Below are 22,696 nucleotides of genomic sequence, written 5' to 3'. Positions count from 1 at the left end.
GTCTTTGTCCTGCTGCCTCTAGTCTGGCCAGAAACCATGTGTGGGGAGCCTCATTGCACCTCTCTTCTTTCCCATCAGCATTTTCCTTTTTCAGTGTCATGCTTTAAGGTACCCTCACAAATCAGCAGCTAATTCAATAGAATAAAGACGCAGTGAGCTTGAAAATATTGCATTAAACCCCTCAGCTCACCATGAATACATGGAGATGCCTGGTGGGAAGAGAGACAACCTGGTGAACTCCATCTCCCACGATGGAGTACCAGTCATCTGGAGAGTTTAACAAAGCTTTTCAGGCCTTCTGGAAAAGGTTCAAGAATCAGAATTTGCACTATGGGTCTCTGTAAATCCTTTTGCTTCCAATGGTACTAGTATTAAACAAATCTTTTGAGGTAGCATGTGAAGGCTGTGATTAATTTGCCTTTGCCCATGGTTAAGCAATACAAACTGCTTCCCTGGACTCAGAATAATTATTCCCATTTCCTGCAGATAAGTGAAAATAAACAGATCCAATCTTGGCTGAAAGAATGTAAGTACAACAGGCCTTCATTTGTAGGGGAAAATAAACTCTGCTGATCCCTTAGATCTGGGAGTATAAACAGCATCTTTTTCCTCCCAGGGCAGTGTATAATGTGAGTGCATGGTTTGAACATCTTCAAAATAAACAGCTAACCACCCTTTCTGGCCTAATTAGGTTATGTTCTGGCCCCTGGCTCTAGGCCTCACAAGCTATTTTCTCCAAAGCATTGCTGAGGGAAGCCCTGCTCCTCTACCAAGAAAGCGAGCCTGTCCAACTCTCTGTTTGTTAGTTAACATTTGCTCCCTCAGGAAATCCAGCTTGGGGATCTTCCTTGAAAGCCTGGCAGATCCAAGGCAAGAATATTCTCATCACTTCCCACCAGGAACAAATGTAACCCTTTCTTCCTCTCTCTGCTCATTGCAACAGAGACAATGGGAGGATGAGCAAAATCAGGGGGGTTTATTTTCTCTTTTTTTTTCTGGATTTGGGCTCTCTGCCTCTTTGCTGTGTATCAGCAAATTGTAACTTCATAGGTTTTTTGTATGGGTGTTTATTCCCTCTTTCTAAAAAGGTGATTTATCAGCAGTACAACTGTCAGTGTCCACTGTAAATGGTAACTAATTAATCCATAAGGATTGTATAGGGCCAGTGTTGTTACTATGGTATTGCACACAGGGGACTGAAGCACAGATGTGCTGTAAGACTTGCTCAAGCTGACTTTTTGCAAGAAAAGACCTGGGAGTTCAGAAGTTGCTCACTGAAGCTCACAGGCTGGACCCTGCACTGCTGCGTCCCTGATGGGGCTGCTGAGCGTGCCATTGCACTTCAGCTGCGGCACTGTGATTATGAGCAAACAGAATTAATACAGTGGCAAAGGCCAAGTGGACTTTTAAGCTCTGGTTTATCAAAGCTTTCTGGGCTGTAGCGTAGGGTCTGTAAGAGGAGAATAGGAATGACCAGATTCAGAGCATTTCCATATTTGCACTTTTCTGGATATCTCTTAAAGTGTGCTTGGATCTCTGAATAAGTTGCCATTTTTCATTGCTGGTTTTAAATAGCTGATCTTCCATATCAAAAACATACTGTCCTAACTTTAATCCCCCTTTCAAAGTTTCTTTTCATCTTAAGAACAGGTAATGGTGGTCTGAGGACTATTTAAACTGTAATTCCCAGAGGTGCTAACTTCCTCTCTTATCCTTTCTGATCAAGGCTTGCAGTGGGCCTGGGGCAAAGCTGCTGAGGACCTCAGTGGGGCCCAGCTTTCCCAAGAAGTTGTCCGTAGGTGGGTACCAGCCTGGTCATGGCCAGTTTGGTTTCTTCTTGTCCCAACTTTTAGGTCCATTGGCTACAGGAAGCAGTTACTGCATCCAGTGCTGGGTCTAAATGCACAGATCCTTTTTTAGTGCCCTTTCTCCAGATCGAGGAGTGTTTGGCCATCCTGTTGACACAAACCCTGGAGCTGAGCCTCAGCTTTTTTTTTGCCTCTCAGTTGTACGTCCCCTCATAGTTTTTCTTGCCTGTGGCTGCCTTTTAGTAACAAGCCAAGGAAGATTAGAAAAGCTGAGCAAAGACATTTTCTGAGCCACAGGCATGTCGTTCTCTAGGATATCCTTAGAAGTAAATGTTTATATATACTGCCTGGTTTGGTTGCACTTCTCTGTAAGTGCAACCTGGGGGACAAGGTGAGACACTGCCGTTTCCTGGCTGGTGCTCCCGAACACCCAAACCATCCCTGCCCCTCTCCCAAAATACATCTCCCTGCTCTCACCCAGGAGCTGCAGCTTCATTAGCAGCTGGGGCCTGTTGCAGAAAACTGTATAGGTCTTGGGGGTGGTGGAAAGGGAGATGCAGCTGTAGTAACCCCATGGTGAGGGCTCCTCGGGGGAAAGGGTGTGTGTGTGCTCAGTGCAGGATGGGAGGCGTGATGAGATGAGGAGGCAACAGCACGAAGAGTGTTCACAGTTTAATAGACGTATTTCACACTGTCACAGCATCTTTGCAAGAGCTCAGTTCCCGGTTTAGGTATCTGAACAAGTGACAGACTGCATGGAAGGGCTGTGACAGGGAGGCGTCTCCACTCAAGGCGCACTCTCAAAAATCTTGATGACGGGTGCAAATCACTTAGAGCCAAATTAAGAAAAGTATATTTAGGCACCTAGAGAAGTAAAGAGGCACTTAATAGGATTTTCAGAAGTGCATAAGCAGATTAGGCATCCAGTTCCTATTGAAAATGGTGCTGATGGAGCGTTTAAAAAAAATATATCTTGAGGTATCTCAGCACTGTTACAGCCTGGGTGCATTTGCAGTGGGTGAGTCAGCTTAAAGACATGTTTTGTTCAAGATAAGCCTTACAAGTAACAGAGCTCCCTACTTGTACCAAGTCTTGCTCCAATAGGAGGAAGTTCTTAATCTCCTGCAAAAGCTGAATTGCACTGGCCTGTAAGAATAAAAGAGCAAGCCCTGAAGGGAGAGGTAATGAGCTCTGTGCGTCTGCTTGTGTGGGAGAAGGAGCAGGACTTCTGCAGAAATAGAGGCAGAAAGTAAACAAAATCGACGAGACAGCAATCACTGGATCTTCACTCAAGAAAAGGCCTTTGACAGCTTTTTTTGGCTGCCTAAGGGGAAGGAACTGCTGGTTGTTTGATTTTGACAGGGAAGCAGCACTTTTGCAGTGCTTCTAAATAAGTGGTTTTGACCCAAAGAAACATCTCCTTTTGTGGCCAGTTTCTACCTAGGGTAGAAAGTACTTGTCAGGACCTGGATTTTGCCTCACTCTGTCATTGATAACATGAAGTATAATGCTGTAAAGTCAGTTCCCTGCCTTCTCTGAAACACAGCTCCCAGTCTGCCGAACTGAAATCAGCCCTTATTTGCTTTACTGAGTAGTAGTGAGGATATGTACATTAAGGACTGTGAGGCACTATGGTAACTGGGGCCAATTAGCTGCTACCTGAGGGCAGTAGTTCCCATGTGTGGTATATCAGACAACTGTGGACCTACAGAATTGCTAACAGATCACTCATTATTCTCCTCCTGAGACTTTTGATGGGGAATTAACACAAGATATTTTTAGTGAATGTCCTCAGAACATTTATCTGCTTCTATGGCATGTTACTCCCTTAGGGAGCACTATTTGGGAAGCAACCGCTGCTCGAGGCGACAGAGAGGAGTTACCTCCTCTGAAATGCCTGTTGACATGAGTGGCTGATGCAGGCAATAGGCAAAAGATATGCATGTCATAACTGCACTCCCAAACATATGAATAACATTGAATAAACGAAGCAATCTCAGCTACCTTATCAGCTGCTGACTCCAGCCTTGTAATGGTAGTTTCTAAACCAAACTTGCCTATAAACCTCTGCTACAAAGACCAAAGCAAATGACTTGCTGGAGAATTCAGAATGATTATTAATGTGAATGTGCTGGAAGAGTCAGGCAAGAGAGGGAGCTGATTTATGGGCCAGCAGGCAATATTCAGCTAGGAATGTCCTAGCTTACTAACTAGACAAGAAACATGGAGGTCGGGAAGAAAACTTCTCTGTGTTACAACTTAACTGGTCAACACCATTAAAAACCAGTAGGGACAAGTTTCTAGATGCTGCTGGGAGAAAGAAATTTCTCAGGGCTTCTGGACTTTTTGCTTCATAATGCCTTTCCTGTAAAAGTTATACCCTTCTGACCTGACTGTGGTGGTGAAATATCTGAGGCGTTGTAGTTCTTTGCTTACCTAGAAGGAAAGTAAAAAGGAACCTTGATAGGCAGTGCATGCCTTATATTTACTTATAATATTTTCTCTGGGTTGTAAGTGCTGAATTATTAGTGTATTGCTAATAAAGTCCATGTGAACTCATGGAACAGTCTCTCATTTAAAGAGAAGCGAATTTGACAATTTGCCAGCTGGCTAACAGGATATTAATCAGACAATACCTAGGGACCAACACCACTGTATTGCTTTTAATCTTTTGACCAGTAAGGAAAACAGGAAGAAATCCATTTCCCTCCTTTCTTTGCTCAATGGGATAACCAGCTGGTACAGACTAGCTGCAGCTCAGCTCAATTTAGGAGTAAATATTTGGGTTTTAGCTGGGTAAATGAGGGAGTAGTGCTATTCCCTTCCCAGCTGCCATGCAGCCGGGTGCCATCCATGCTCACAGTGGGGCTCCTGCGGGTCTTTGGTTCCCGGAGTCAGGTATTACTAACAGAATGTCACCTTGTATTGGAAAATTTATAGCTTTGCTCAGATGTGCCTAGAAAGGAAGAGTTGTTTGACTGTGACACAGTCATTTAAGGTGATTACTGTAGACAGTGTTCAGGACCAGATATGCAGCCTGTACAAGAAGTGCAGCCCCAGGGAGCAGAGGAGGGGTCTTCCAAAGCATTGGAGTGTCCACCGAGCAGAGACCACCCTGTGGCTGGGGGCCTGGTAGTGTGATGTCGGGGGTCTGCTTTGTTTGTCCCCAAATATGAACATACAAAACAGAGCTAGGAATATGTTATATTTCTATGATGCCATGTCCTCACAGGACTACCCTTTAAGGATGGTAGAGATATCCTTCCAGAGCTTGCAGGCTGCAGTGGCTGCAAGAGGTAGAGAAAATGCTGTCTGACTGAACCATACCTCCATCACTGGCTATGGAGTTTAGGTCTACCTGAGGAGGTGGAATGTGGCTGCCCAGATTTTGTTGTGATTTGCTCCCCTTCTCTGAAGTGTGGGTGCCCTGTAGAAACCTTTGGGGACTTTGTGGTGGGGTTTAGGCCTCAGCTGGTGGTGCCTTGTTTCTGTGTGCTCTGACGAGGTGCAAAAATGAATTACCTAGACCTTTAAGGCAGATTCTGTATTTGTCATCAAAGTCCTTCTGACCAGCAGCGAAAGACTGAGGCACTTTAATATCCCAGGGTACCTACATGGACACAAATGGCTCAGTTCTCTTGCCCCAGTACCTTTCTCTGAGACTCTGGTTGGGACAATCCATTCCATGGATGCTCCTGGCAAGACCATCTGTTTCCCACACAGGCATATCCCACCAAATCAGCACTGTCAGCTTGCAGCAGGCAATGGGGCCAGGGGTCCACAGCAGACTAGTTCTGAAGCTATCTGAAAAGACATCATCAAATTTCCTTTCCACAAGGTGAACGAAGAAGCTTTTACATGGGGAAGAAATGGAAAGTGTTCTTGTTAGCTTTGTCCAGAGAGAAAGAAAATCTTTGAGGTATTTTCTGGCACGTGGCTGCTGTTAAGGGTCAGCCAGCTGAGCTGTTTTCCAAAGCACTGGAATGTAGTTTCAGCAATAATCAGTCAACAGAAATGGAGGCAGTGAGGGTATTCTGTTGTACAGAAGTCCTGAGTGAAAACGCATACATTGTGGCTAAGAAAACAGACATAACAAATTAATGTGAATCTCGGGAACTGAAGTGCTGGAATCCAGCTCTGCTCTGAACGATGGAAAATTGGAACCATTGCTGGATGGGTGATGGTGCTTTCTAACTCCAGTTTCAGACAATTGACTCAAACTCATTTTTAATTTATTGCTCAGAATGCATAAGTACTAAATTAGAGATACAGCTTTTGGTGAAAGCCAGCATAATCCTTTTACCACTGAAATGTTCTGTTATATAGTGTTATGACCACTGTCTGTGTGTGTGAAATTGCTGTCTAAACTGTATTGCTTAAAATTGATATTTGCCTGTTTCAGGACAAATCTTTTAAAAAATTCTAAAAGGAAATTATGCAAAATAAAAAAACTTTTTATTGCTCTGGGTGGAAATGTTTAAGTTCTGCATAGTTCCAAAGCACTTTTGAAGGAACTGTGTCATACTACAATGGTGTAATCTTTTACAAGCTCGTTAAATTATTTTCACAAGACAAAGAAATCCCTTACACCAACAGTATTATATTTATATGCTGACAGTGTTATATATACACTGACTTGCTATATTTGCAAAGGAATGAGTAGAGTGCTTGCATTGTACTTAGGTCATGGAAGTACGCTGCTCTGAATGAGCTGAGTTTGGTCCAGGCCAATACACAGTAATGACTGATGTTTTTATAACACTTCAGTGGCATGCAGCAAGGGTTGATATATCTGCCACCACAATGGGTAGTTCTTCGAGGTCTCAGCAGTGAAGAAAAAACCACAAAAGGCAGCATTTTTGGGAGTGTTAAACTTTTCTCAAAGTCTCACTGAGAGTGGGAGAGGGGACTTAAACTAAGGGTGAAGACTGGTAAGTGTTTATGGAGCTGGAGGTACCTCCTCTCTTCAAAGTCAGCTCTCAAGTCTGCTGAGAATATTCCCTTGCCTTTCAGTCTTTGGACCAGTCTGTATATGAAAGAATTACTTTATTCCTACTTCTGATATAAAGTCCATTGCGAAGCCTGTGGGAGGGAACTTGGAGTCATTCTGCTGGTACTAGTGGATATACTCTTCTGAAAACAGAAGTTCCTGTTCTATGTCTGTCGTCTCCCAAGAACAAAAATCCCTAGAAAGATCTGGCCTTCCATGTAATGTAATTTGCTTACAATAATTTTCTTCTTTAGAATGAAGCCAAGAGAGAGTTCATATTATATTTCAGGGAAGTTATGTGATGTGCAGGGTGAATATATCAGATAATACAGTTCTAGTGTATAGCAACAAGTCAAAACTAATAGAAGTTTACTGTCTTTCTAAGATGGTCTTGTGCATTAGAGTGTCAAATGCTCTAGGACTTATAATGCAAGAAGACAGGATCTTTCCAAGGCAATGAAATAAGGGTAATTAAAATGTCAGATAACACAAGTTTAGATTGTTTGAAGCATATCTTTATATAAGACATAAGATCATCATTAGAGGCCACAAACTTAACTTTTTAACGGAAAATAATTGTAGCAATTTTTTACATCAAGTCTGACCTCTGACACTTTCAAATTTGGATTAATATATCAAAGCACATATTGCCTTGAATGTTCCTGTCAAACCTGAGCTGTGATGCACGGATTTATTCCCTACTTGAAGGGATGCTTCTGTGAAACTTCGCTAATAAAAACGTGGCACAGCTGGTGACTGATAGCTGTTCTCCCAGGGCGTGTTAGCGTGGGACAAACACCATGTACACATCCTCTTCTTGACACTGAAAAATGAGATGCGTCTGGTAAAAAACACAGTATAGCTCTAATGGTCTTGCTGTGATCTTCTCGTCATCTTTCTCCCTCCTCACACACCTTTCTCACCTCTTGATTCTTTCCTTCCTTCCCTTGTAGGGTCTGAGTCTACAATTTATCATGCAATGAGGTCCCTGCTGCCTCCGAACATGTCTTAAGCTTTCAACATACCCCTGACAGGGTCTTGGCTTCCTCTGTGGGAGATCTTTGGCTTCTTTTTGCCAGCTTGGACTGTGAGAGGACAGAAAAATAAAGAGCTTGTCCTGGTGAAATAAAGATATCCTAAAAAAATTGAAACAAAGCTCAGCAAAGAATCCAAATCCCAGTTCTAGCAACCTGGTAATTGTCAGTGCCAGGCGTCAGCCCACTATTAGTCTTTTTCTGGATAGAGATGACAGAGCTCTGTTGACAAGCTGTAGGACTTGTTTCAGGAGCTGGCACCTGGCTCCCTGGCATGTCCCCCTGATGCTGTGTCACACTCCTTGGAGCTGCCTTTGGCTTTGCAGAGGTTACAGCCGGCGCAGGCTGCCTGGTGCTCCCCAGCCTGCCTGCTTGGGAACCTCCCTGTTTATTTCCATGGTTACATGTCCGTGCACTGCTGGCCCCAGGCCTGTCTAACACCAAGCAGAGCCTGCTGCGCTGGCAGAATGGGTGTCCCAGGGCTCACACACATGGAGCATCGTGGGAAGGTTTCTCACCTGTCCCCAGAGGGGCTGGAGGGTGCTTTTGCCTCTGTCTTGGCCTCCTTCTTCTCCCATGTGCCTCTATCCCTCTTCCCCTGAGCTGTTTGCTCTATCCTTGCTTGATGTCACAGCCAATTGCACAGGACCACCAGGTGCCTCCCTGGGGCATGAATCCACACCATCCATTCCCACAAAGGACCATGGCATCTGATCTGGAGCTTTTCTCCTCGTGCCGCAAGAAAATATTTAGCATTTTAATATCTTTTCACATTTTTAGAAATAATTTATGTATGAACATGCACAGTGCTTAGTAATCATTTCTCAGATGAATGTGGAATTTTTCTAAAATTAAACTATCATTCTTTTCACACTTGGCTGTCATATCTTTCTTAATGCAAATCAGTCATTGACTAGAGACACCTACTGTAAGAAGCTATTTTAGCTGTCTGATGGGTTATAAATTGATTTTAAAAGTGAAGACCGTTTGGGGAAGATAAGCTGGGGTTGGTAGGGAATGGAAAAGTAATTCAAAGGGGAAGATTTGTATTTGAATGTAAGTGACTATTTACCTCTATCTCAGAGCAAAGGCTATAATCCAGGGGTCCTATCTCTCTCTCCTCTTGCTTTAACTCTTAGACCACAAATCCTCCACAAACCCACACTCTAAAAAATGCAAAGCCCCTGAGGACCAGAGGCAGGTACCCCAGGACAGAGCCCAGGGAAAAAAATATTTCCCCTTTCAGTCTACATTTGATACTGGGCAAAAGGAAAGGAGGAGATTATCTCTGAAGAAGCCTGGCTGCTCTGCTGCTCTGAAGCAAGTCCCTTAATGCTGGAATGAAAAGGAATCCATTATGGTTAGTTTCAGAGAAACCTCTCTTCACCACAGTATTTCCCCCTGCTATACTTCAAGTGCTCTTCCGAGGGAATATTCACATTTTCGAGGCAAAGAAAATGGTTTTGCTAACACAGTAGTGGTCTGCACAAAGCAAGAGCAAAGCAGGGAAGACTCCCTGGATGCAGCTTGAGAAGCTGGAAAAATGAGAACTGTTTTCTGATTTTCTTTCTTCTGCTCTTTATTCTTCAGGGCCAGTTCTGATACCATCTGTTGGGGCTGGAACAAGGAGCTTAATTTTTAAGGCATATCTGACTTCTCTCTCTGCATTTATTTTTTTTCCATTGCTTGCACTGCTAGTTCTCAGTATGTAATTAAAAGTATGCAAACAGTGGCTGAGTTTTTAAATTACTTCAGTTTGAGTGAACATGCTTGCAAACTTTACTGTTTGCATGCTGTGCCTATACCAACAATAGTTACCCTGGCACAAATATTGGGGGAGAGTCAATTTTAAAGCCACACAGATAAACAAATATAGAAATCAATTTCTGCTACAGTACTTTTGTGCTTTGCTGGTTTGTTAAACCATTTCTTTTTCCAGACCAAATTACAGCTAAGCAACATTATTCAGATTTTGATTATTTATGATCAATCCATCTTGTAAAAAATTTTGAATATTGTTAATCAAACACATTTGAATAAACAAAAGCATGTAACAGTTGCAGCATGTTTGTAGATATTGAGAAAGCAGAAGAACCTGATAAATTAAATAAATTTCAAATTGCATGTTCCTTGCACAGCTCTATTGTCCCCTGAACACTCACAATTGGGAGTTCAAAGACAAACATCCTTTGTTACTTTTGTAAAGTTTAAAGAGGCATGTTTTTTTTAATGCCTAGACTTGCAGTTTCTCAGATGTAAACAGGATTTTCTGACATCCTCCATTTAACACAAAATTCAGGGCAATTATAATCCTTCTCTACACTGGAGTTAGAAACAGAGTCCTGCAATCAGGTTGCAGTTTTGGAGCGAGGCCAGTTGCTAAAGAAAGTGATTCTTTCCCCTCCTTGTTTCCTTTATTAAAAGACACCCTTTGCTTGGCTTCCAACAAAGCTCCTTGGGAACCCGGCACTGCAGCCTGCATCAGTGGGAAGGTGCAATGCCTTTGGCAAGGCTGTGTAGCATAGCCCTGAGCCACCCCGTCCATCCAACCACGCTGTAAAGGGAAAGCACTTCCCGGTTCCTTATGACAGCTCTTCCCATCATCTGTGCTTGAAGCTTTATGCCATCTGTTTCCATCTTTGCTGTAACCTATGAGAGTCTGTTTTATTAAGAATTCAGCACCTGTGTCTGGGCTACAAGTGAATGCAAATACATGACTTTTTGGCATAATTGCACAGGAGCAGTTGCAGGGGGGCAGCCTAAGGGCTCATCGCCCCACTGTCCTGTTCTGCAGCAACAACCAGTGGGGTGAGGAGGGCTGTCTCTGCTTGTTCCCCTGAACTGGGAGACAGATTGGCAGATGTGCATTTGCAGCTGGAGAGGGAAGGACAGCTCTAGGTCCATAGCTGTGCACTGTCCTGCAAGGCAAGAACCAAACCAGCACTCACAGGTGCAAGGCACTGGTCCACCTGGAAGTCAGTTATGCCACTTCCACACATTCCATCACAATGTTTGACAGAGCAGGCTGTGACTGTCTCCTGGGTACCCTGTGGGCACCTGGTGCTTCTAGGCAGTGCAGTACTGCAAAGCCCTTGAACTCCTACATGTGTCTTCCATATCAGGGGTGCCCTTGTGTGGCCACCTCTGCTTCAGGTTGCTCCTTCTCCTGTCTTGGGAGAACAAGACTTGCATAGGTTGAGAATGTGCTCCTTGTGAGCTGTGACCCTGACAGCCTTATGCATGGAGGTCTGCCAAGTCACCTGCCTGCAGCCCCCTATGCTTGGCTTAGCTGGATGAGGTGCTCCAGCCTGATAGCTGGGAATGGGTGGTTGTGAGTGCTTTTAAGGTCACACATTGTACTGCCCCATGCTCTGCTCAGCCTCAACCTCTCTGCCATGAATTTATTCTTGGCTGCTAACTTGGAGATCAGGATGTTCATGTGGTTGCAATGGTGGGTCTGCAACTCCAGCCCAGTTGCTGGCAGTCAGGCCTTCTGCTGTGCGTACACACATGGACATATACACATTGGTCTCTCTGGGAGCTTGTGCAGACCTATGGCCACTCCAGTATCTGACTCTCAGCCCCCTGGTCTCTCTCTGGTATCCAGCCCCTGACCTATGGTCACGCACCATACACACACTCACAAACACACACATATACAGAACAGAGTCCCCCAGCCAGGAAAGTAGTTAGAAGTGCAGTTTAACTAGAAGACTGTGGTGACCAGGCATGGGGCACGACCAAACAAGCATACTGACTAGTGTACATGCACTACTACATGTACACTAGTGCATTCTCAGCCTATGCAAGTCTTGTTCTCCCAAGACAGGAGAAGGAGCAACCTGAAGCAGAGGTGGCCACACAAGGGCACCCCTGATATGGAAGACACATGTAGGAGTTCAAGGGCTTTGCAGTACTGCACTGCCTAGAAGCACCAGGTGCCCACAGGGTACCCAGGAGACAGCCACAGCCTGCTCTGTCAAACATTGTGATGGAATGTGTGGAAGTGGCATGTACATACATGCCTGTGTACATGCAACTGGATCCTTTTATCCTCTTAACTCTATATTTTTCTATACCTTTTCCTTCACAGGCAACCTTCCTCCTGTACTTGCCTTGGGTCTTCACCCTTAATATCCCATGTCTCGCACATTCCTACTAACTGTTATAACATCCCTCGGTAAGTTTTACACTATTCCCCAAATGCTTATCCTGTAATAAGTCCCGTACACCTGCAGGCAGTAACCCAACTCTCTCTGCAAGGCTGTCTGGTGAGGGCACTTCCCGCAGACTCCTCTGACACACAGGCTGTGGCCGGGCTGTCCTCTGCTGAGATCCGTGAGAGTAGCCTGATTTGGGAGCTATCTGGCTTCCTCTGCCTGGCACTGTCCTCTGCCCACCTCCAGGCCTTTGTGTTTACAGTGATTAGCCTTTCATCACATAAACTAACAAATCCCATCACTGTAAATCTGGGTGGCTCTCAGAAGAGTAATTCCTGAGTTTATACCATTAAGCAACAGCAGATCCACAGTTTGATCTTCAGAAGTTGCGTGACTTGTGTCTTTCATGCTTGATAGACTTCTGCAGTTAATACAGTTTTTATGGTCACATGTGGAAAAAATAATCTCCTAAAGCACATTTACTGCTATTTTTTAGGAAGCCACATTATGAGGCTAACAAAGGAATGTGAATGGCATTTAAATACTAAACAGGCTGGGACATGATGTGTCTCATTCAGTAACTTGGGAGAGGAAGACAACCCTCTAGTCTTGGTAGACAACCTACCATTAACTTCTCAGTAAGATGTTGTGCTGCTATTAAATATTCTTCCTTCTGCATGCAGGACACTGCATGTGAGCAATGCTGATAGCCTTCAGGAGGTGATTGGGGTGTATACCTGATACTGTATAAATGCAGTTGTTGTCATTCTGTTGCCATTTGTGAGACTATATCCAGAAAACCTAAGACTATATCTGGAAAACCTATAATTTATTGCTCTGAGATGTAAACAGTGAACACTCAGCATTGGAAGCAGCCTGCAGGGTTAAGGATGGGAAGAGCCCTCTCAGGTTATGGGCCAGCAGAGCACACCAGGGATGTACTGCATTCATGAGAGCACCTGGTAAAGACATTCGTTTGTTGTCATATCAAAAGCAATCCAGCAGTATGAGGTTCAATAACTTCTGTCTGGAAGGATGTTGTGGGAAGTCACCATGGTGCAGACCACCTGTCTTCTGCCATCTCCACGGCAGTAGGCAGGGAGATAAGGTGCCAACAACTCTGGAAATAGTGGAGCTGCCAATGTGAATGTTTTTGATTAAACTCTTTGTGCAAAGGCCATGTGCATAAATGCACAGGGTATGTGGAAACATTCCTAGGAGGGTGACTTCAAAACCATTTGCAATCTTTTGTTTACTATTGGCAAACGTTTCCAGGAGACATGTTTATAAGGAATATGTGTAAAATATGGCACCATAGCTTGAGGCTCTGTCCAACAACTGCTGAAGGGATGGCATAATACCTGTGTTGTCAGGCTTGATACAGTGAGAGATGAAGTACTTCTTTAGATTAGTATGAAATTAATTCAATTCTTGGCTACGAAATACTCATATTTGATGTTGCCCACTTGGAAGAGATGCTTAAATGGGTCAACAATGTTTTTGATAATATCTGCCAAGAGCATTTTGACTCAGTCCTTCACAATTATTCATTTTTATAAATCGTGTGTCATTTTAAAGTATAACACAGATATCTAAAAGCTGTTGAAAATGAAAACCTAATAGCATTTTGTATTTATTTCTTACATTCATGTCATAGACTTCATGTTGGAATTAATATAGTTGTCCAGAGAAGCAGATCAGATGTGATGTTTAAATTCATTCAATACCACGATTATCTAGACTTTTTTGTATAATAAACTACTTTGCGAGATGGATCTACTAGTTAGTCAACCAGCTTTCAGAGCCGTCTTAAAAATTACTGTTACTTACCAGAAGCACACAAGCTGGTGATAAATGCCATGGTTCACACACTACAAGCATACAGTCTGTGGTTGTAGATAGTGGTTGCAAGACTCAGCAGCGAAGGAAAATTGAACGATTCTCTCCTCCTCCAATTCTTGGTCAAAGACTGGCAAAAGTATATTATAAAGATAAATGATATGACATCATTCTCTAGAGCATGGGCACATGCACATGTCTCTACCTAAGCTAACCAGTGACCACTGCGAGGAACTCAACTTCTCAAACTTTGCAGTGAGGCGGCAGGTGCAAAAATTGTTTTACTTGTCCTGCAGGCCTCAAATGGTGGATAAAACCAGTCATAATCACTGCTGAAAATAGTGTTCTTTTTGAGTTCAGCGAATCTATTTCTTGTCAGTGCACCGGAAAATTGGAATGTAGACCTGGGAAAGATTCATTTAGAATAATAAAGTGTATGTTGTCTTGGTACTTGCATATATACAAACCACTGATTTTCTGCATGCCTTTTAGAGAGGCAGTCATTTTGATGTTTTCAAAGACAGAGGAATTCTAGGAATTTAAAACCTAGCTAAATGAAGTGCACTTAACAGAAATTTCCTGAGGTTGGGCAAACATGGGAGCTTTCATCACAGCTTTCAAAAACTGTAGGAATTCTTGAGTCATCTGTGTACTCCTGAAATTGCAAAAGCTGGTACAAACAACTGCTGTTAGCAGCTCTGTTGTGACAAATAGGTGAAATAGGTTCTGGTTACCTTCTCCTGTATGAAAAATACTTTGCCCAGCTTGCACTGAGAATACCCTACCAAACATGAGACTGGAAATAATCCTTGCAAGAGGTGTGCTATTGTTGCCTGTCTTAACATTGAATGGCTGGATAGCTGATGCCGAACAGAATGCAGCTGGGGAGTGCCTGGACTACAGCATCCACAACCAGCATGACTCAAGAAACACAGTTCCACCCTTTGCTGTCAAAACAAGGACTCTATATATCTAAATTATGAACTCAAGTGGAAGAAAATACAGAAGCTGCAAACCTGAGGGTGCAAATTGATGTCAAATTGCGAAGAGCAAGATGGAGCTCAGAACAATATCACTGGAGATGGAGAAGGAAAAACTAGGGAGTGGGAATCAAGGAAAATACATGTTTTGTTTTTTTTTATATCTATGTAAACAATGTAAACAATGTAAACAAGGTATTTTGGTTGTTGGAGCCATGTTATTTGCCTTATTTCTGCTAGGCTGGTATATGGCACTTTTATTATAATTTGTTGCAAATATGCCTGCTTATATATAATTGGCATATGTGAAATACATGTAGAGTTACCAACAGTAATAGAAATGTAAATAGCAATAGTATAAAAAGATAGCTACCACTGCTTTACACTTCTAAAGAGTAACTGCATTTCCAAAAAAATTAGTCAAATAAAGTTATGGTTGTATCTAGAAATGTTTTTTAAATATAAACTTTATCTGCAGACCTTCATCTGCCCCTGTTTCCAGCTGAAATGGTGCAGTATAGAAGTTGATTAAAATTCTCTGACAGTGAACCTACACGTTGAATCCTGTTGTTACATTCTTTTTTATTGAATAGTAAAATGATGAACAGTTCACGTAATACATGATAGAGCAATATTCCTTTATTTAATTTTGCAATTTAAAGTTAAGAACATTATGGTTAATGGAAGGTGAAGATAGTATTAGGAGGGTTATTATTTGTCGGTGATTTATACAGCAATGGGATTGTACTGTAAAGCACTGCGTTAGAAAAATTGACATGTTAAGTCTCCTTAACTCTCAAGCATTGGAAAATTGCTCTGGGTTCTTGTTGAGTAATACACATTGGCTGATAAATAAAAGGTACAAACTGTGTATAGATTCATTTAGAGTTCCCAGGTGGGAGAATTTAAGTATGTTTTCAATGGAGAGTCTATTACCCCTTGGAAATATTACATGTGAAAAATATGGCATCTAAAATGAATTAACTTAAATCCAGATAGAGCTGGCTGACCATGCCAAATTCACCTTTCTGAGCTAATCATGGCCTTTAATTACCAGATTTTTTTCTAATGGTAGCCATTTCTCAAATGTTCTAGTTAGATGTTTGCCTAGTAATGATGATAATTTAGCATGTATCTATTAGAGACGTGGTGATGTTTTATTGCTAAAAAGCAAGAACTAGAAAAAACCCCAACTTGTTAGTTGCATTATTTCGCCATTTGTAAGATAAGTCATCTAGTAGACAGTTAATTCCCCAGGGCAAAGACTTTTATGTTCAAGTTTGCAATCTGGCATTCAGAACAATGCGACAATATAGTCCATAAACAACAATAACTGGATGCCAGTTAATTTCAGATTACAGACTTAAGAAAAAATTCAGTCTGCAATTTTGCTTTCTCTGCATGATTATGTAAGATTTTATATGGTGGTGAACATTATAGCAATAAAAATTTTAATGTGATCCCATGCCAGGAAAATATCCACAATCAGTCTAAACTAAATGCCTCTGAGGACTTTCTAGACCTTCCAATTATTAATGTAAGTGCTGTTGTTTTATTCTGACAAACCTAGTCAACATATTAATCCAATAGCTAAAAAAAAAATATTTTTCCTAAAATCTGTTATGAAAGAATAAGTGCTTACTAGGCTGTATTAGTAACACATACTATCTAGCATGGAGGCAGTGCTGTTTTATTAGAAAAAGAAGGCATGTATCTGTGTGTCGTGGTTTGAGCGCAGCTGGTAACTCAGAACCACGCAGCCACTCACTCACTCCCCCCTTTCTTCCTCCCCCCACTCCCGGAGGGATGGGGAGGAGAATCGGAAGAATGTAACTCCCACGGGTTGAGATAAGAGCAGTCCCGCAACTAAGGTATAATACAAAACCACTACTGCTACCACCAATAATAATAATGATAAGGGAAATAACAAGGGGAGAGGATACAATTGCTCACCACCCACCGACCGATACCCAGCCTGACCCCAGCAGTGATCTGGGCCTTCCAGGTAACTCCCCCCGGTTTATATACTGGGCATGAAGTGCTGTGGTATGGAATACCCCTTTGGCCAGTTTGGGTCAGGTGTCCTGTCTCTGCTTCCTCCCGGCTTCCCCTCCTCCCTGGCAAAGCATGAGACTGAGAAAGTCCTTGGTCGGAGTAAACATTACTTAGCAACAACTAAAAACATCGGTGTTATCAGCGTTGTTCCCAGGCTGAAAGTTAAAAAACACAGCACTGCACCAGCTACTAAGAAGGAGAAAAATGACTGCTATAGCTGAACCCAGGACACTGTGGTAGCAATTTAATCTATTTTGAAACACGTAAATATAAACTACAGTGAAAGTCTGGAGATGAAGAAAGTTGCTCAAGTTCAGAATGCCAGCACTTCAGTGCTGAAAGATAAGCCACAGCCTCTTATTCTTCAGGTGTGCTACAAGAGGCTGCCTACCAGAATGAAACCAGTGAAAAGCCATATTTTCAGTATTTTATTCTAATTTTTATTGTTGCTTTGAATGCTGCTTTCTTTAATTATGGCAACAGATGTTGGCAGTACTGTACAATATGTGTCTGCACAATATGTGTTCTCTCACATTTTGTTCTTGCAGAGTGAGAATTGAATTTATTTTTATTTAAAATTAAAGAAAGAAATTTATAGGACGTTCAATAACTGGAATTCTTAAAGTCTCCTTACAAGGCACGGGAAAGGTTCACAGTTCAAATGCACTGTGTAATGTCAAGGGAACTGTAGATTCTTCCTTACCCTCTTTCTCTCTTCTCGGTGATGTAGGATATTTTTTGAAAAAAGAATAAGTGACAAACACATGTATTTTGTAGCTTGCTCAAAACATAGTCAAACATCTGCCATACAGTAATACCAGTAATACTGTGATATGAACAGCAGTCAACTAAGGATTGTACCTATCAGAAAAAATTACAGATTTATTGAGGAAACCCATGTAAGATGCAGCTTTACCCTGGCCCAGTCTTTTTTCTTTCTTCATCTCTCATTTTGTAAACGAATATATATACACATACTATGTCCCCTCAGGCCAAAAATTGAAATGAAATTACAATAATGCAGGTATACGGACTCTGGGCAACATCTAAAAAAATCCTGTGTGCCTGTGAAATCCAGATCTTCTTTTCTGGTGAGATTTGGGAAATGCCAAGTGACTTAAATATAGCATTTAGGCTTCACTGGCCTGTGTGCCCTCATCTAAGTGTGATGCCACTTAAACAGTTTGCACCTCTTCTCCTCCCCGCTGACCCGCCTTCGTCCCTTCTCTCTGCTGTCACTCTCTGTCTTGTTGCCAACAAAAATGATGAGCTGAAATGTAATCTGAACTAGTGTTTTTCCACCTGAATCTGTTCTCTGACGTGTCTCCCAGTGTGACCACACACAGCTGTGGAGGTAGGGGAGGTAGGAGTGGAAATGTTTTTAGCTGAGTGAAGTAGATCTGCCACTGCATGTGAGACCATGGCCTCAGTCTTTCTACCATTTTTCACCTTACTCTCACTCCAATTAACTCACCAGCTACTGACACCATGTCTCTTGTCATTCTTGAGCAGCTTTCAACAACCAGAGTCTGAACTTCTACTTAGAGTCAGGAAGGTGCTGCCTGATGAACTCTCACAGAAGCAGGCAGTCCCTTTTGGCCACAGAAGGGCTGCTGTGTTAAGCAGCAGGGAGTCTTTCATGCTGTGAGTCACCAGCACTGTTGTACACCGTGAAGGAGGTTTACCCACTGGGACACAAGCAGAGAGGTTTGTGCAGGACAGTGACTATCTGTGTTGTGCCCTTCCACGTCATGGGCAGCAGCATTTTGTTCCTCACGGCTTCCTGGACTGGTGCTGCCCGCCCCAGATATGGGCTGGAAAAGCCTGCACTGCCTCAGCTCTGCCTGTTCATGTTTTGCCCCATATAGAGTTTAAGGTTTCATGCACTCTATCAACATGTCTGTTGCCATTTTTTGATTTTATGCCTTCAGACAGGTCCTTCTTTTCTCTATGGCATGTGATGACATAGAGAAGCCCAGTGTAAAGGAGGAGAGCCACACGTTGAGCATGACAGAGGAGCTAGGTCTTTTCTGGTCAAGATGGATGCACAAAGCAAGATAGAACACATCTATGTGTCACATGATGCAAAGATCTCCCAGATAGCCTTGACCCAAGCTGGCAAAAATGTTGTGTCTATGCTTTGTCTTGGGGTCATCAACCCAGGGCTGAACCTAAGCAATGCAATCCTTTCTCTTCTGCTGTGTGAGACACCTGGTTGTGAACAGTCTCTTAAAGGTAAGTTTTTCATGTGAAACATCTCCAGACCTGGCAGATGAATGTCCCCCTCACCCTGCCATACCTCTCCTCCTGTGTCCTGCAGAAGCACTGTGCTGGTGGCTGCCAGTCCCTACCATTGGCAGCAGCTGGGCTGTGGTCCTCCTGGGGCTGGTCTTTGTCATGTTGCAAGCTTGGTTGCTGCGCTGGAGCTAGCCGGTGAGACCAGCCTGCATTTCAGCTCCCAGAAGCCCCAACTGCAGCAGGAGCCCTGACTGATTTGGCAGTCTTGAGTCACTGCTAATTGCTGAGGTGACCCAAGAAAACTTCAGCACCCATCTGGGGACTAGCAGGCAGCTGAATGGCAGCCTTGAACATGCCTTTAGCATATAAATGATAGTCTTACGTGAACAAAATAATCAATCGCTGTCAAAGTGGCTTTAAGGATGTGTTCTCACCTCTTCCTGGTGAAAGCCAAGACCCAAAGGTAAAACTTCTGTCATGGAAGAAAAGATAGGGCCAGCGACTGCCCACAGGGGACAGCTATTGGCTCACAGAGGGACATAAAACATATTTTTGCTGCCTGCTCAGTTTCCTCCAAGTCGATGAAATTAGAATCTGACCCTGTTCTGATAACCTTTGGAAAGAAATCAAGCTTGCCAAAAAACGCTGATAATACACCAAAGGAAAAGGAAGCAAGTTATAAAACATATTTTGGATCAAACAGTAACATTCTGTTGCGCACATCTAAAACACAGTGGAGGGAACACAGTGCTGCTTGGGAGTATGACTAGGGATGTGAATCACGATATTAGCTCAATATTTGCCCAAAGAGTACAAACCACTAGGATTCAGGCAGCTAAACTTTGTTTATAAGAGCTGCTCAAGAAAATGTGTATACTGCAGCCTTGTTTGTCTTAACTGTCCAATTCCTAGGCTTTCCCTATATTCCAAGTAATTTTTTGTGTTCTTTTCCTTCTTTTTGAACAGGGAAATTGTATAAATAAGACTTTTGATAACTAAAGTAACATCCCACCTCAGAGAAAGCAAGACATTGGCAGCATAACCAAATTTGACATTGGCATAGATTTGGCTTGGCAACATTGACAATAAGCAACAGATCTTTTTAATGTAAATTTAGACATCAAAAAAGTGAGGATCGGTGTCTGGTAAAGCCGCCTCAAGAAGAGCTTGCTCAGTCCAGAAAAGATCACATGGAGTCATGCGAGTCAGTTGACTAACTGAGAAGTGGAGTATGCAGTGGGTCAGCAAGTGATTGGGTTTGTGGTTTTGGGAGAAGAAGGTGAGGGGTTTATTTTGCCTGTCTGATAGCCCTCTGGTAACTTGTGACACTCAAATGCTTCAAACTAGATCTGAGAAGGGGCAGTGTTTCCAACAATCCTAATTTATCAATCAAGTTTTGGAAAAATCCTGGTAGGTGGGAAAAGGACAGAGGTTTTCTTCATGACTTTTCCGTGCAGCTTAGTGCTCTGTGTTGGTTTTGGTAGCCCTCCCAGCTGGCCAGGTGGCAGGCACCTTCTAGCAGACCAGTTCCCCTTTGTGTATTTATTTCCACCCTAGTCCCATTACCTGTTGTCTCTTACCCCAGCAGCAAGACAGAAAAGGGCAGCAAGGGTATGAAGGAGAAATCAGTGGAGTCACCAGAAAGCCTGGAAGATGTGAAGGCAACTGGATATATTGCAAGGCAAAATGTTACAGGGATATGCAGGATACTATGAAAGGACTTAGGGGACAGGTAGTTAACTTATGATACTGGAAGCAGAGGGGTTATTTGGGGTGGAAAAGGAAAGCTGTGGGACATTGAACTGCAGGAAATCAAGGCTCAATAGTTCTGCTCCGCAGGGAACAACTTGTCTTCAGAGCTTGACAATATTGCATTGTGGTTAAATGTGTCTAGAGGGATTGGTTTATTGCTATCATGATATATGGATCTCTTACAGATACTTATCTTGGAGGTTGTGAAGGGGTTCAGTTAGCAATGGCAGGCTACAAATGGGGAGGAGAAGGACGTCAAGCTTAACAGTAGGGAGGAAGAAAAACTAAAATAATAAATATTGATTTGGAGTATGTCTTTTATTATGTCTGAGTGAACAGGAAAATGTTATAATAATGTGATCTTTATGTGAACTATAAATTATCCATGCGAAGCTTTTCTGCATTGGTGTTGACTAATCAACGAAACATTCTGGGGACTGGTTGGCTATACTTTTCATTCAACAGCTTGAGTTTGTTATCATATTTCATTGTATTCTTGTAGGCTCTACATTTTTATTAGTTTACAGCAATATGTGGGATGCATGCCCTGGACTCAAGGAAATAACTTTTACCAGATGGTTCAAATCAGTAAGAGTCTTGTCCTGAGTTCAGTGATCCTTCACAATCTCTTCCTTCTTGCACCATGTTGTATAGCTGAAGAGAGCTATAGTAAATCCTGATTATAACAGATATTTTACTAAGTTAAAATATTTTATGTGGATTCTGACCATATACTGAAAGTGAGCTGTAAAGCTGAACCAAGCATTGGATATGCAAACTGAATGCTGCATTAACCTATCAGTGAGAAGTGGTTTTGGAATAACAAATAAAAGTTTTGCATCCGAAATTTATTTGGACTTCATCCCTCCCTGACACCACTTTTATGGGTACCCAGGGGATTTGTGTATGGACAAGCCTGATGAATTTGCTGTTACCACGGGTATACAAGAAATACATCCAAGAGGGAACGTCAGCAGGAAAGCATGGTGTTCTGTGACCTTCAACTTCTTCCAAAGAAACCTGAAACAGCATTGGAACCAAAATGAAAGCATGGGCTGCACCAGGAGCACTGTAGAGGACACAGGTCCTTGGCCATATAATGCCACATGGGGTGTGTGTCAGAGGTATGCAAGGCACTTTGCTTTCCTGCAGGTGCTTTCCTGTGGAGCACATCCCTCCTCTCACCCCTGTGCAGTACGGGACGTCCACCTGACACCACCTCCTTCCTGGAACCTGTGGGCCAGTTGGTGACTAGAATGGGAACGAGAGAGGCCAGGGTTGGGCGAGCTGTGTTAGGTGGGCCAGTACTTCTGCAGCCTTCCCAAGGAGACCTGGGGGTGTGAGTGACCCCAAAAGCTAGGAGCTTCCCTTTAACAGGCATTCTCCACTTCCCTGGACATGCAGCTTTGGCTGCATTTTTCCACATTCAAATTGATGTGCTAAGCTTTCAAGATCCATTGATTACACATGTGGACACTTCATTGCTTCAAATTCATTAACAAAGCCACACTATTTTTGTTTAAAAAGTGTTTTTCATATGGAATAAAATTAAAAGAAAAGAGAGATTTACTGTCCAAAAAATATTCTCCAAGAAAAAAATGAGTAATGTGGCCACTTGTGGTTCCTTAATATGTAGGTCAGACGAACGAAGTGTGGTATGTAAGTGATGGTATGAATACTAAGTCTTTCCCATTCCAGAGTTGAGAAGGAAAAGTCATCCAAAATGACAGTGCAGATGTTCCCCATGTGATCACATCTTTTTTTGTGGTCTGGTGAACCGATCATATAGCTAGTGTCAAGACTTCAAGACTTAATCAGATGTCAATGCCTTAGTTGCATA

Source organism: Strigops habroptila, chromosome 2, assembly GCF_004027225.2.
Source record: "Strigops habroptila isolate Jane chromosome 2, bStrHab1.2.pri, whole genome shotgun sequence".
Lineage (NCBI taxonomy): Eukaryota > Metazoa > Chordata > Aves > Psittaciformes > Psittacidae > Strigops > Strigops habroptila.
This window is presented reverse-complemented; position numbering follows the sequence as displayed.